The sequence below is a fragment of the Bos indicus x Bos taurus genome, chromosome 3 (assembly GCF_003369695.1).
Source record: "Bos indicus x Bos taurus breed Angus x Brahman F1 hybrid chromosome 3, Bos_hybrid_MaternalHap_v2.0, whole genome shotgun sequence".
In the NCBI taxonomy this organism is placed as follows: Eukaryota; Metazoa; Chordata; class Mammalia; order Artiodactyla; family Bovidae; genus Bos; species Bos indicus x Bos taurus.
In genome coordinates, this window is record NC_040078.1 from 99,057,855 (window position 1) to 99,071,128 (window position 13,274).

The 13,274-nt window shown below is 42.1% G+C and overlaps 1 protein-coding gene across 2 annotated transcripts in view; it reads left to right on the forward strand.

Annotated features, from left to right (window-relative positions):
• The first annotated feature begins 12,384 nt into the window (after positions 1-12,384).
• The window catches only part of STIL (STIL, centriolar assembly protein), a 54,049-nt gene continuing 53,159 nt past the window's right edge, over positions 12,385-13,274 (forward strand). The window contains exon 1 of one of the 2 annotated variants that reach the window (XM_027537334.1): positions 12,385-12,612. The gene's annotated coding sequence lies outside the window, so the exon portion shown is untranslated. The remainder of the gene's footprint in view (positions 12,613-13,274) is intronic. The other variant, XM_027537335.1, reaches the window with a different exon arrangement.

A 13,274-nucleotide genomic window follows, 5' to 3' on the forward strand; every position in this document is an offset into this window, starting at 1 on the left:
GCGGAGAAGGGGGCGGGCCGAGCCGGCTCCTGCCGCGGCCCCGCCGCCTTAGCTGCCGAGGCGTCCGCCCTGCAGACGGAAGGGGCGGGGCTTCCGCTGCTCTTTCGTTGGCCGCGCCCGAGTCCTCCCCGCCCCTCTGAGGGCTCATTCATTCGTTCTGTCCGCGGGTGTTGAGCCAGCTAGTGTAGGGCCTGTGCTGGCGCCTGGCACATGGCCTACGGGAGAGCACGATCCATTGTATCTGCTCTCAAGTTTAAATTCCAGAGGGTAGGCAGCCGACCTGAACAAATCAACACGAATAAATAAATGCAAATAGCAATATTGGCTTTGAAGGAACCAAACGGAGGAATAACAAGAGATGAATGTAATTTGGCTATGGTAGTCAGACTTCTGAAGAGATGATATATAAGCCAAGACGTAAGGATAGGAAAGAGCAAAGCTAGGCAAACACTGAGACAGAGGGTCCCACAAAGAGAAAAAAGGCTAGTTTTTGCAAAACCCCTAAGACTTGAAACTGAGAGCACTTGAAAGGCCCATACGATCAGTGCTCTGTGAAACGAGGGAGGGAATGAAAGGTGGTAGAGTTTGGCTGATGACCGGTCAGTCAGGCCCTTTGGTTAAGGAAAGGAGTTTGAATTATATGCTAATTGCAGTGGGAAGTCCTTCTAACTATAACTCCATTTCCCTGCCCCTTGCATTAGGAAACATTTTCGAGAAGAAAAAGAGTTCAGTGAATGAGTCTTAGTGAATAGACCTTTAAATGTTGGAGAGAGGAGGAGGAACCCAAGAAGGCAGAGCCAGAAAGGTAAGAAGAAAACCAGAATAGGTTGTTCCAGCAAAGAGAGTGTATGGGGTGGGATTGTGGTGGTGTAGTAGTCAACACTGTGTTAAACACAAATGAGTACAGATAAAACAGCATTTGGCAACAGGGGGACTTACAAAGAGTTCTGCCCGAAGCAAGTCATACATTATATCTAATTTGAAGCCTGATTGAAAATGGAGTGGATAGGAGATGAGTAAATGAAAATAATAGAGAAAATAAGGGTCAAGACAAAGTTTATTTAGGATGGGTTATAGCAGCCATGCTGTCTAATATGGTAGCCCTTACCCACATATGGGTATTTAAATTAATTACATTAAAAATAATTAAAAATTCAGTTCTTCAGTTGTAATAACAACATTTTAACAGCTCAGTAATCACATGTGTTTGTTTAGTGGAAATTGTATTGAACAGCATACATACCAACCCTGTCATCACAAAAAGTTCTGCTGGTTAATGCTATACTCAAGCTCATGCTTAAGGGGTTAGGAATGATTTGAAAGAAAGAGAGGTAACCCCTTGAGGAGAAAAATCAGATGAGCAAGTCCAAAGGACTTGGACACATCTAAGACACCTGGAGGACCTTAGATGACTTGAAAGTCCTAGATAGGAAGATGTTCATTTGTAACAGGAATAACAAGAAGAGTAGAGTTCAGGAAGATTTGAAGGTAGGAAGGGTTCCTGTCTGATAACTTTCTTTTTCTTGTAATGAAAGGGCAATATTACCTGAGGGGAAGGGGAAGGGACTAGGATATCTGAGGAGAGAAAAGGTATGAAATAGACATCTTTGATAGTATAAAGTGTGTTTTTCTAAAGAAAACTAATCAGTAGGACTTCTGGGAAGTATTAAAAGCTCATTTGGTTTTTGAGATCATGGATTTAAAATCATTAAAGACATTAGACTATTCAGGCACAGGCAGAGAGAAGGGCAGGCAAACAGTTGGGCTAATCCAGGATTGGGGTTTTGCTAGGCAAGTAAAACAGAAAGAGAGAAGACTAAGGGAATGTTTGCAAAAGAATGTTTATGATGGTTTATGCAGAATCAAGGACCTTCCTGGTAGCTCAGATGGTGAAGAATCCACCTACAATGCAGGAGACCCCTAATCAATTCCTGGGTCTCGAAATTCCCCTGGAGAAGTGATAGGCTACCCACTCCAGTAATTCTTACCTGGAGAATCCCCATGGACCCAGGAGCCTGGCAGGCTACAGTCCATGGGGTTGTAAAGAGTTGGATACGACTGAGCGACTGAGCCAGCACAGCACATGCAGAATCAAAATCAGGCAGAAAAGCAAATGGTGGCATGTGAGGGCTAACAATGGAGAAGTGGACAGGAACCAGGGAAGATATTAGAAGTACTGATGTCAAAGAATGGTGGCAGTGGAGTACTTGAGCACATGAGCTGGTGATCTGAGTGGAATGTTTGGAACTGAAGTATCAAAGGTTGTGAGTTTCTGCTGCTGATGATATCTGGGATGAGCCCATGGGAGTGGAAGACTGAAGCAGATACACACCCTGTTATTAGAATTGAGAGGCCAGGGTGTTCAATTTATCATCCAGGTAGAAGTTTAAGTGAGATAGTACTGGCTTGAAGAGAGGGACTACAAGAGTGAAATTAAGTTCTTGAGGGCAGAGTGCCAGGAAGGGATACAGACAGGAGGGGAGGATGGTGGCACAGCCTTATCTGGCTACCACCACTCTCTTTCTCCCTGTACAACCCTTTTCCTCTTCCCTCACACACTATTTTCGGCCTCTTTTCATCTTTTCCCCCATCTTGTCCACTTTTTTTTTTTTTACTTATTTCCAATCCTCCTCCCCTTCTTTTCCCATTTCTGACTTCCCTTCCTTCTCCCTATCTACTTCTCTTTTCCATTTCTTCTCTCCACCCTCTTTCTTTGCCTCTCTAATCCCTTCTCCCTTCAGTCCCTTGTTTTTCCCTTGTTTATTGAGCCCTATCATAGTTACTATTGTATTGATTTAATGACATAGATGTTACTATTATACTCATTTTGCAAATGAAACCAAAGCCAAAAGTTGTCTGAAGACAGCTGGCCAGTAAGCAGCAGGAGCTGGAATTCAGCTGGATGTTTTCATTGTTGTTGCTATAGAGTCAGCATTATCTCCTTTAAAAGCAGAGAACATCAAGGCTGAAAGGAATGGTAGAGTTGTTAAGTCCAAAGTCTTCATGTTACCATATGGTGCCAGGTAACAAAGTACATTCCTGGTCCAAGATCTTTTCCCACTTAGTACAGTAAATATTAGGACTCAAGGAGGATTAATAGGCAAGGACATCTGACTTAGAATAGGGAGACCTAAGTTTTAGTCTCTTTGCTACCAATAAATCACTGTAACCTTAGGAAACTCCTGCTAATCTTGGAACTTCAGTTTTTCATCTTCCAACTAGGAAATGGAGAGAAGGGTGAAATGAAAGCATTGGTATAGATGACCTCACACCATCCTACTGTGTTTAGTTTTTTGATGAGAAGAAGGACAGTTATCCAATTGCTGCTACTGTGCCTCTTGAAGGTACGTCCTGGTACTTAGCATAGGGATCTGCGAACTTTTTCTGTAAAAAGCCAGACAATAAATATTTTAGGTCTTGGGTGGCTTAGCATCTCCATTCAGCTACACAACTTTGCCATTATAGTAAAAAGCAGCCTCAGATCATACATAAACAAATGAACGTGATAATGTTCCAAAAAACTTTTTTTATGGATACTGAAATTTGAATTTGCACCTGCCTCAAAATGTTATTCTCTCATTTTTTAAATCCACTTAAAAATGTAAAAACCACTGCTAGGGTGTAAGTCTATACCAAAACAGGTGCCCACAGGCTATAGTTGCTGCCCTCTGGCCTGGCAGAATGCCTGGTGGTAAAAGTCCAATTCAAGCTCAGAGGAAGTCTCCCAATCTTCCACCTGCCAGGGAGGAGGATGTAGGATATATGTCAGCTGGAAATGAGAATGACTGGTCATATTATTATGAGGTGGTAGGAGTACAAAAAAAGGCCATATTGAAGCAAATGTGCCTCTTTTCTTTTGGGCATGACTTTTCTCTATCTCATCTGGTATAATTGCCAGAGCTGAAAGATGTTACAGGGATGGGATCTGTGGAAAAGGGTCTAGGAGGCTATTCTTTGGTTTTTGATGAAGGCCTTGTGCCCTTTTTACATAAATTAGGAAAGAGACAAAAAGATAATCATTCTAGCTCCCATGATAGAGACCACCAGAACTAAGGATTCCACATAGGAAGGAGTCTGGGTGCAAAACTTCATTGTATACTTATAGCAATTTGTAGTAACTTTTCTTTGACTCCCTGGAGAATTTGACTACAAGGGCTCAGTACTTAGTATCTTGCACTGTGCCCATCTCCTGCCAACCATGTTAGGCAACTAAGGAAAATTAACTAAAGAAGAAAGATATTAAAAAAATGAAACCTAGATACCCATCTCTACCAAGGGTTTTCCAGAAAGATCAGGGCTAAGCAGAAAACAACGTATTATTTGTTGTCTCTTTGGGCCTACTCTGGTTATCTTTTGCTATATAACAAACCTTAATGGATTACAAGGAATGTTTGGTATGGGAACCCTGCCCCCAGCCCAAATATCACACACTTTTGGTGACCAGAGTGTTCAGTGTGAGTAGTGCTGTGGGTAGAGAGGAGACACATGGAAGAGGTTTTCCAAAACACCTGTTTATTACACCAGGTGGTCCCATGGAGCCAAGCCAAGGAGGCAAGCATTCATAAAAGACACTGTGCTACTCTGATGCTCGAACATTTAACCTGTCTGCTTGTCCACAGTGAAAGGTCTAATTCTTGGCACCTTAGTCCTGAATTTGTCCCCAAAGAATTCATTTTGCTTTAGCCTTATATCAGTGCTCTTAATCTGTGGAGGTGGCAGAGATTCAGTGAGTTCCCCCTCGATGCAAACAATCAGACCCCCAATAGGAATGTGCCAATGAGTATATATTGAATAAATGGCTATCACCTAATAGGAGCTATTCTCTACCTAAATCCATAGATTGAATCCATAGATTAAATACATTCGATTAATATCTATTGAATATCCACTATGTGCCAAGCATTTCACTCTATTACTTAGTTTTGGGATGACATTCAAACTTTTCAATAATTAATACAATCAGAATATTTGTTGCGATTTCTGTGCCAGGATTTGCTATGCCGGCATCAGTCCTCTAGTTGTGGGATCATGAGGAAGTCCTAGGTGTCCCAAGTTCTCAGGGAAGTAGCTATATCCAACTCACATGGAAATAATTCACTTTTAACCACCAACACAATATTACCAGTTGTGTGTTGGCTGAATATTGGCCTTGCCTTATAAAATACACATAATGAAGTTAGTGCTGTCATTTTGCAGATGGAAAAAGAGCCAGGAAGTGGAAGTACTTTATTTAAAGACACAGAGGCAGTTAGCTAGCAAAGTCAAATTCAAACTTAGAATGTACAGCTTCAAAATATGCATTCATCCTATACAGTACTGAACCTTTAGGAGGTAAAAAGTTCCATAGGCACAAAATCCATTCAAAGTCAGTTCTGTAACAGATGTGAAGACTGATCTCGAAAGATGTAAAAATAAGAGCTATCCTCAAAACTCACTCCTACCCATATGTGTTTATTTATCAAGTACATTAAGTCTTTGGAACATATATTCAGTATGTGCATACTATTACCAGAGTATAGCTGTGTTCATAGGGAACTCTCAAGGGTCTTAAGAAGTAGGGCCTTTTCACCACTTATGTCCTATTTATCATACTTGCACTTTAAATATCTGTTCCATACTTTGATTTTTCCATTTTTGACAACATCTGTTTGACGTGCTATTCATTTTTCAGGATTCAGCTCAGATTTTACCTCCTTTGGGAAGCGCTGTCTAAATTCCCAAGACTGGGTTAGGTGCCCCTCTTTTGTGTTTCTACACCCACTACCACCACCCGGCCCACACTTACTCCATCCCATGTTTACTTCTGTTGTAGCACTGTGGTGTACTGTGTATCCACACACTTGGTTTAGAGCTCCTTGAAGGCAGAGACTATGTCTGATGATTCTATACAACATAACAAATGTGTTACTGTTACAACGTGATTTACTCTCTTAAGGAAACTCCAAGGTTCTTGGAAGATTTAGAGTATGTAACTTGGCTCCTGCCACTCAAGTTCTATCTACAATGGTCTTTGACAACTGCTGCCCTGTAATTCCTTTCTTGAGTATAGCTAGGAACTGGTTTCTAGGATCAGTTTGGGTGATGGAGCAAAGACAGGGCAGGTGTGTGGGTGGCACAGGTGGGTAGGTGGCAGGCCATATGCTTTGCCCTGAGGCCTTCATAGCCATCTATTACATTGTGATCTATTTCCTGGAGGGATGCTTAGCCCATTACATAACCTGATGCTTAATGGAGGTTCTAAAAGGAAGACTCGGTGTTATTCAGATTTGCACTTATTGCTGTAATGTTTTATCAAAGTACCTTTTATCAAAGATTCTGAGAGCACTGGTTAAAAGAAACATGATTTTTTAAAAGCTGATGTGCCAAATGTGGCAACAGACAATTCACCTACCCTCCTGGGAGTGATGCTGTCAGCTGAGCTCAGTCTGCATACTGCAGAATGGCAGGCTAACCAGTGAAGGGAAATGATGGTCTTCAGCAGGTCTTCCAGCGTTTTTTGCCTATTACAACTTTGCAAGCCTAGGTAGTTTGCTTATACCCACAGTTTCTTTGCCTGCAAAATCAGGATGATGGTTAAAAAAAAAATCAGCTGAGCCATTATTTACAGAGAATTTGCCAATATGTTATTTGATCTTTCTTGTCTTTATTCCAAAACACTTCAAGCTTTCAAAAAATAAGTAAAATGAGTCAACATGACTTGACACATTGTTATTATTACCTCTCCCAAGAGGTTTGAGTCTCAAAGAAATTCTACATAAATTGACAGATTAACAATCCTCCTTAAAAATATGATGTTCCTTAAAAGCAAAGCTGTAGTCATTTTCTAAAAGCACCAGTCCAGCTTAGCTTAGAAGTGTAAATAGAGACAGGGAAAGTTGGGTGTTTTGTAAATAAGGGCAGAACTGGTAACTGATTCCAGCTTCCCTGTTCCTGGTGATAACAATAGCTCTTTAATTCCCATGACGAGCCTGTTAGCAGGCACATCAGGGTTTATAACACTGAACATTTACCAGGTCTAATCTTAAAGACCATGTCATATGTTCAGGGACTGTAAGGGAATAGGAAAAATGAAAACAATTGTTATGTTAGAATGTAGAACTTTGGATTAATTTTTCCCTTTACATTTTTTTTTAAATTTATAGTGTTGTTTGTGCAACAACTTTAAAAAACACATTTTTAAAAAAGCATGACATACTGGAAATGATTCTCTGTGAAGCAAATTAAAGCTCTTAAAATTTGAAAAATAAGACTGATAGCTTTTCTGTGTAGGGGCCAGTAACCGTAGCAATTCCATGGTGTCCTGAAATGACATAAAACAGGTGGATCAGTGGTAAAGAATCTGCCTGCCAAGTAGGAGATACTTGTTTGATCCCTCGGTCAGGAAGATCCCTGGGAGAAGGAAATGGCAGCCTACTCCAGCATTCTTGCCTGGGGAATCCCTTGGACAGAGGAGCCTGGCAGGCTACAGTCCATGGAGTTGCAAAGACTTGGACGTGACTTAGCCACTAAACAGCAGCAGCAGCCTATATAAACAAGGATCAAAGAATACCACGGTATGTATTCAGTCTATCTAATAGGCTGCAATCTAACAATAATTCATATTTGCTTTGGATAATTACCTCTTATTACACGCCCCTATAAAATTGGGCTTTCCTTGTTCTTTGCTTAAGAACACATCCTTCCAATCCCCCATGCCATTTAGCACAAAGCTTAATTTGTAGTAGATCCTTGGTAGAGCATCTGTAGATTTGAGTTCACTAAGCTTATTCTCTAATTTAACAAATTACTCCTTTCATCTTTATGTATGTACAGCAATGTGTTGCTTATTTATTAACACTGTCAGTTGTTAGTACAGCTGGTACACTTAATATATATAGGTAGTCTTTTAATTAATTTTCACACTATTATGATTTAACTCTTTTTTATGATGATGTACAATATGCAAAAAAGGAAAATCAATCTTAAAGAGTTTAAATGACAGAACTGGGGCCAGATGCCCAGGGTCAATGCTTGTTACATTGTATCATATTCTAAAAAATTTTTAATACCTAAGGAATAAGCCCTTTGGATTCCTCCAGCTTGTCCTAAATAGGAAGCTGAATCATTCCAATTCAAAAATGAAGTCAGTAATTACTTGTAATTCAGTTTTAAGAATATCTACTCTATCCATCAGAGAAGGCAATGGCACTCCACTTCAGTACTCTTGCCTGGAAACTCCCATGGACAGAGGAGCCTGGTAGGCTGCAGTCCATGGGGTCTCGAAGAGTTGGACATGACTGAGCGACTTCACTTTCACTTTTCACTTTCATGCATTGGAGAAGGAAATGGCAACCCACTCCAGTGTTCTTGCCTGGAGAATCCCAGGGACAGGGGAGCCTGGTGGGCTGCCGTCTATGGGGTCACACAGAGTCGGACACGACTGAAGCAACTTAGCAGCAGCAGCAGCAGCAGCAGCAGCAGCACTCTAGCCATAGCATTTTTTTTAATCCATAGCATTGAATGTATATCCTGCTTAGAAGTCCAGTGGTAATAAAATGTTTAATTGAAGTCTGAGTTATTATATCATGAGAAATGCTGGGCTGGAAGAAGCACAAGCTGGAATCAAGATTGCCAGGAGAAATATCAATAACCTCAGATACGCAGATGAAGAGGCAGAAAGTGAAGAGGAACTAAAAAGCCTCTTGATGAAAGTGAAAGAGGAGAGTGAAAAAGTTGGCTTAAAACTCAACATTCAGAAAACAAAGATCATGGCATCTGGTCCCATCACTTCATGGGAAATAGATAGGGAAACAGTGGAAACAGTGTCAGACTTTGTTTTTTTGGGCTCCAAAATCACTGCAGATGGTGACTGCAGCCATGAAATTAAAAGACGCTTAGTCCTTGGAAGGAAAGTTATGACCAACCTAGATAGCATATTGAAAAGCAGAGACATTACTTTGCCAACAAAAGTCCGTCTAGTCAAGGCTATGGTTTTTCCAGTGGTCACGTATGGATGTGAGTTGGACTGTGAAGAAGGCTGAGCACTGAAGAATTGATGCTTTTGAACTGTGGTGTTGGAGAAGACTCTTGAGAGTCCCTTGGACTGCAAGGAGATCCAATCAGTCCATTCTGAAGGAGATCAGCCCTGGGATTTCTTTGGAAGGAATGATGCTAAAGCTGAAACTCCAGTACTTTGACCACCTCATGCGAAGAGTTGACTCATTGGAAAAGACTCTGATGCTGGAAGGGATTAGGGGCAGGAGGAGAAGAGGACAACAGAGGATGAGATGTCTGGATGGCATCACTGACTCGATGGATGTGAGTCTGGGTGAACTCCAGGAGTTGGTGATAGACAGGGAGGCCTGGCGTGCTGCAATTCATGGGGTCGCAAAGAGTTGGACACGACTGAGTGACTGAACTGAACTGAGTTATTATTAAGCATATAAGAAGGCATTTATTTATTGCTGTTGTTCAAAAAATTAGCATATACTTCAATTCTCCTCTTGCCCATTCCTTTCTTAGTTTTTTTTTTTTTTTTTGATAGGTAAGAAGTGGATTTGTTTAGAGAGAAACACACTCCACAGAATGTAAGCCATCACAAAGGGCGAGTGTGGCGGCCCCTTTCTTCTTTTTAAACAGACTTTATTTCTAAGAACAGTTTTAGATTAACAGGAAACTTGAGAATATAGTACAGATTCTCATTACCCACCCTGAGAGTCCCCTGTTATTAACAGGTCATATTTAATATGGTACATGTGTTATAGTTACCTATCCAGTATTGGTCACTATTATTACTTAAGGTCCAGAATTTATTTACATTTTCTTAGTTTTCAACCTGGTCTGCTTTTTCTCTTTCATGATTCCAGTCTTGATACCGCATTACATTTAGTTATCTCTTTAGGCTCCTCTTAGTTAGTTTCTCAGACTTTCCTTGTTTTGATAACCTTGAGTTTTGAGAAGTACAGGTCAGACATTTATTAGGGTTCCTCACTGTTGAAATTTGTATGATGTTTTTCTCAAGATAAGTTTGGATTTATAGGTTATTGGAAGGAAGACCACACAGGTAAAGTGCCATTTTCATCATACCATATCAAGTATATACAATATCAGCATGACTATTAATATTGACCTTGATCACATGGCTTAAATACTAATGGTCAGGTTTCTCCACTGTTAAGTTACTCTTTCCTCCACTCCTTAACATACTGTCCACTTTGGAAAGATGTCACTATGTCCAGCCTACACCTAAGGAATAGGGAGTTGTGTGTTATGCTTGCCCCTTCCTTTTTGTTTAATTCATATCATCTTACGTTTCTCTTTCAGATATTTTAAAGTAGTTCTTAAAAAAAAAACCATAAATCATAAGGAGCCCACACAAAGTTATTTTTTACATCCTAAGTTCAATCTCTAATCAAATTTTGAATCTGCCTTCAAAATATATGCAGAATCCAGTAACCTCTCACCACCTCCATTGCCACCATTCCAGTTCAAGCTGTCAATCTCTCCTTTATGTCATTGCAGCAGCTAACTAGTCTCCTTGCTTCTGCCTTTGCCCCCTACAGTTTATTCTCTATGTGGCAACCATCAGTTCAGTTCAGTTCAGTCGCTCAGTCGTGTCCGACTCTTTGCGACCCCATGAATCCCAGCGCGCCAGGCCTCCCTGTCCATCACCAACTCCCGGAGTTCACCCAGACTCACATCCATCGAGTCAGTGATGCCATCCAGCCATTTCATCCTCTTTCGTCCCCTTCCATAGTGATGCTTTTAAAACCTAAAATCAGATCTTGACAGTCCCCTATTTCAAATCTTCCTTTGGCTTCCTGTAGAACTCAAGACTGTAGCTAAGTCCTTGAAATGCCCCATGATCTACCAACACCTCCTGTCCTTCAACTGTTGACAGTCTTCTAACCCATTTTGCTCAGCACAGACTGGTCTCCTACCCTTCCTTGAAGATGTCAGAAAATGCTCACCCCAGGGCCTTTGCACTTAATGTAAACCATGGCAGCCATCAAAGTGTGTCACTTGGATCTATCTCTAGAAAGAACGTGACAATTAGCAGCAAACAATACACTTGGCTGGCAGCCTCTTGTTGTGGTCTTCCAGATCTGCCTTAACGATGGTGCTTGCTCTTTATGGTAAGTTCCAGGCAATGACTGGGCACAGCAAGGGTTCTGGTCATTTCTGCCTAATGTGGGATTCCTCTCATGGGCAATCTTTGCTGTAGAGTTCTCCACTGGGTCATCCAAGGCTTTGTCAGACATGCATCACTGTCTGAGGCTCTTCCTGCTCATACACCAGATCTGAGGAACTCACCAGCATTTCTCTTAAAATGTGTTCCCTAGATTCTAGGAATTTTTCCAGGAAAGCAGAGATTGACACTGGAGCACATATTTCTTGGCTTGTTTGATACATTTTTCAAGATAGTGTTTTCACTCTCTCAAAAGGGTGGATGCACAGTCATACAAAACAGCCTACAAGTGCAGTTCAGACATTAAGACACTCCCACATTGCTCAGGAAACTAACAAAAGTCTAGAGAAATGTAAGTGACATTTCAAATCTGGACTCTGCACTATCTACCTGTGTGATCTTCTACATGTCCTCCCTTGTTAAATAGGGACAATAATACCTACTTCTGCTATTCAGACAATCGATTAAGATAATGGCGGTGAAGGCGCGATTATCAACACTTGTGAAGATAACTATAAATCATCACACTAATACTAATATCATATGTCATATATACAATACCAATACCATACCTAATACCAATATTCATTATGGAGGGTGGTGGTTTAGTCACTTGTGTCCAACTCTTGCAACCCTATGGACTGTGGACTGCCAGGCTCCTCTGTCCATGGGATTTCCCAGGCAAGACTACTGGAGTAAGTGGCCATTTCCTTCTTCAGGGGATCTTCCCAACCCAGGGACTCCTGCATTGCTGACACATTCCTTACCAACCGAGCCATCAGAGAAGCCCATTCATTGTGAAGGTAAGTATAAATAGCTTACAAATGGCCACGTTCTTTTCGGTTCAAACAGGAAGGAATTAAAATCTTTTATGTTGAGAGGCGAGTATGATTCTTAGGAAAGAAATTGGAAGAAGTCGGAACTTCCCCTCTTTTTGTGCATTTAATCAAGGCGTTTGGTTCGCTTCTAGCCGCCGAGAGTGAACCAGAGAAGCCAGTACTTCCGGCTTCCTCTGCCATCTCATCCGCCCGGCGGGGCTTTTTCATTGCGCGTGCGCAAGTCCCGCCCCACCCCGGAACTTAACCGTTGACGAAATTGAAGTGTTTAAATCCTCCGGAATCTGATCCAGGAGCGCGGGTGGCGCCCTTCTTTCTCCACGGAGGTTTAGGATTGGTCGGCGTCGGACCGGTGCAGGGCGCTGATTGGCTGTTGCACCATAGCGTCGCGGAGACCGGGAGTGTCAAGTCCGGCACCGCCCCTTCTCCCTGATGGGTTGGGCTTCCGACCAGTCAGCAGGCGTGGCGCGGGCTTCGGTTTCGCGAGCTTGTATTTGCCGCCCCGGTTCCCGCGACCCTCAACGTCCCAGAGGCGGGGCGAGTTGGCAGAGGTTCTCCTTGGACTCTGTTCCGGCCCAGCAAACAAACCTCAACTCGGCGGAGATTGCGGTGAGTATTTTTGTGCTTCAGTTCCCCCGGGGGCCTCTGCGAGCCTGGGGGACGAGGGTGGGCAACCCTCTGCTGCCTGTTTTGGGTTCAGCGGACTAGGAGCCTGGACTAATGACGCAAAGGGAATCGGGACGATGAATTCCTTGGGAATCATTTGTACTTAGGTATGTGAACAAAGTTTTCAATCGATAACATGCTATCATATTAATTTTTTACTGTAAAAATGTCTGGACGGAAGCCCAGTATGCTCGGACAGCTACATAGTAATGAGTGATAGTTGCTCAATCTTGCCTGACTCTTTGCAACCCCATTGACTGTAGCCTGCCAGGCTCCTCTGTCCGTGGAATTCTCCAAGCAAGATTGCTGGAGTGGGTTGCCATTTCCTTCTCCAGCTACATAGTAAGGGATCGGTTAACGTTTAAAGTTCGTGGTCGGCTGGAAGTGATTTATAAATAACAAAGCGTGAAAATGCTGTGGGTGTGAACACAGTCGGTAGTAACACCACCATGGTATCTAGGAGACGGTTTCACAGAGGAGTTGATATTCGGATTGGATTGTGAAGGATGATGAGAGTTTACCAGGGCTTTCCCAATAAAAGGGACAGTAGGTGTGCGTGGATACTGCCAGTATCCACTGAATGTGATGTAGGAGTGAAGGGATGT